This window comes from Arachis hypogaea, chromosome 14 (genome assembly GCF_003086295.3).
Source record: "Arachis hypogaea cultivar Tifrunner chromosome 14, arahy.Tifrunner.gnm2.J5K5, whole genome shotgun sequence".
Lineage (NCBI taxonomy): Eukaryota > Viridiplantae > Streptophyta > Magnoliopsida > Fabales > Fabaceae > Arachis > Arachis hypogaea.
This window is the reverse complement of record NC_092049.1, coordinates 79,866,951-79,869,730: the sequence shown is the minus strand read 5'-3', so window position 1 is coordinate 79,869,730 and position 2,780 is coordinate 79,866,951. Positions and strand designations below refer to the sequence as shown.

The 2,780-nt window shown below is 41.0% G+C and overlaps 1 non-coding gene across 1 annotated transcript; it reads left to right on the top strand.

Moving 5' to 3' along the window:
- The first annotated feature begins 2,340 nt into the window (after positions 1–2,340).
- On the top strand, positions 2,341–2,444 carry LOC112745989 (small nucleolar RNA R71). The gene has a single exon (XR_003173890.1). It is a non-coding gene; the product is annotated as a small nucleolar RNA R71 (small nucleolar RNA).
- The last annotated feature ends 336 nt before the right edge of the window (positions 2,445–2,780 follow it).

The following is a 2,780-nucleotide window of genomic DNA, read 5'->3' as shown; positions in this document are numbered from 1 at the left end:
CTATGTCGTAAGTGTGGCCGGGCACTGTGAAAGGCCTGGATGAGCTCGCCCCCGTAAATATTCACCAGTGAGGGTGATGGATATGGATCATGATTATGATCAAGTTTATGATGAGTATAACTCGAGTTGGGGATGCGCGACAGAGAGACAGTCCAATGGTTAGCTACCAGGACTTGTCGGGTTGGCTCTATAATCGACAGATGATATCATCAGCCACTAGGGACAGGCATTCATCATATGCATACTATATGAATTGTTTGAGATTGCCTATTTGACTGCATATTACTTGCTAATTGTCTAAATGCCTTATCTGTTCCTATTTGTAAATCTCTTGTCTGATATAACTGTGTTTGCTATATTATACTCCTGCTGGTGGTTGGGAGGTCTGAAGGAATTGGAAAGGGAAGTATTACTTAGACTGAAGGATCTTTAGTCAGTTGCCACTTACGGTTTAGCTTGTTTATAAGCTTTGATATTATCTGGAGGAAGTTCTAGGATTGCCTTCGGCTTTCCTCTATTATTATGTATTATATATGTGGAAGCTATTACAATGCTGGGGACCTCTGGTTCTCACCCATGCGGATTTTGTGGTTTTCAGATGCAGGACGTGAGGTTTCTCGCTGAGGCATGCTGGAGACTTCTGGATTAGCGAAGATCCTTTGTTCTCGGGACTCTGTTTTGGTTTATATATCTTGTTTAGATACTTTTATCTCCACTAAATAATACAAACTGTGATGACTCCTCTTATAGGAGATTTTTGGAGAATAGGGTTCTGTATTTGTGTCCCTTTGGGTTTCCTTTGGGGTTTCCTTATTTTATTATATGTATATATATATATATATATATATATTGCTATGCTCGGACCGGTTATCTTCGCATCCGGATTTGAGTTTTGATATTCCCGTTTTTGACACTCTTTTGTATATATATAATCTCGCGGTATCTTATCCCTGTTCATTACGTTATCGATCGGAGTGTTGCGCTTTCGAGTTGCGATTTTTGTTTACCCCCTTTTTCTACAAAGGCTCCTAGTTATAATCAATCATTCATACTACTATATGTACTAAATTTTTTTATTTTAGAGGTCGTAATACCTTGCCATCTCTGGATTATGACTTAAGCATAAGACTCTGTATGGTAGGGTGTTACAGGTCACACAGAGCCTTCTCAAAGGTCATGGTGCCTATGGTACAAGGTATTAAGAGCTTTCCAGGATCCTGTTTCTTCTGAGGTAATTTCAGTTGAACCAGATCATTCAGTTCATTGATGAGCAATGGAGGTTCATCCTCCCAAGTCTCATTACCAAATAACTTGGCATTCAGCTTCATGATTGCTCCTAGATACAGAGCTACTTGCTCTTCAATAATATCTTCATCCTCTTCAGAGGAATAATATTCATCAGAGCTCATGAATGGCAACAGTAAATCCAATGGAATCCCTATGGTCTCTGGACGAGCCTCAGATTCCTCTGGTTCCTCATGAGGGAACTGTATAGTGGCCAGTGGACATCCATTGAGGTCTTCCTCACTGGAAATCACTGCCTCTTCCTCCTCTCTAGGTTTGGCCATGTTGGACGTGTATATGGCCTTGCACTCTCTCTTTGGATTCTCTTCTGTATTGCTTGGGAGAGTACTTGGAGGGAGTTCAGTAACTCTTTTACTCAGCTGACCCACTTGTCCCTCCAAATTTCTAATGGAGGACCTTGTTTCAGTCATGAAACTGTGAGTGGTCTTACTTAGATCAGAGATTATGGTTGCTAAGTCAGAGAGGCTCTGCTTAGAATTCTCTGTCTGTTGCTAAGAAGATGATGGAAAAGGTTTGCTATTGCCAAACCGTGTTCTCCCACCATTATTATTATTGAAGCCTTGTTGAGGCTTCTGTTGATCCTTCCATGAGAAATTAGGATGATTCCTCCATGAAAGATTGTAAGTGTTTCCATAGGAATCTCCCATGTAATTCACTTCTTCCATTCCAGGATTCTCAGGGTCATAAGCTTCTCCTTCAGAGGAGGCTTCCTTAGTACTGCCAGATGCAGCTTGCATTCTTCTCAGACTCTGAGAAATCATATTGACTTGCTGAGTCAATATTTTATTCTGAGCCAATATGGCATTCAGAGTATCAATCTCAAGAACTCCTTTCTTCTGAGCCATCCCATTATTCACAGGATTTCTTTCAGAAGTATACATGAACTGGTTATTTGCAACCATTTCAATGAGTTCCTGGGCTTCTTCAGGCGTCTTTTTCAAATGAAGAGATCCACCAGCAGAGTTGTCCAATGACATCTTGGACAATTCAGACAGACCATTATAGAATATGCATATGATGCTCCATTCTGAAAGCATGCCAGAAGGACACCTTCTGATCAATTGCTTGTACCTTTCCCAAGCTTCATAGAGGGATTCGCCTTCCTTCTGTCTAAAGGTCTGGACTTTCACTCTAAGCTTACTCAATTTTTGCGATGGAAAGAACTTTGCCAAGAAGGCATTGACCAGCTTTTCTCAAGAGTTCAGGCTTTCTTTAGGTTGTGAGTCTAACCATGTCCTTGCTCTGTCTCTTACAGCAAAAGGGAAAAGCATGAGTCTATAGACCTCAGGGTCAACCCCATGGGTCTTAACAGTGTCACAGATTTGCAAGAATTCAGCTAAAAACTGATGAGGATCTTCCAATGGAAGTCCATGATACTTGCAGTTCTGCTGCATTAGAGAAACTAATTGAGGCTTAAGCTCAAAGTTGTTTGCTCCAATTGCAGGAATTGAGATGCTCCTTCCACAGAAGTCAGA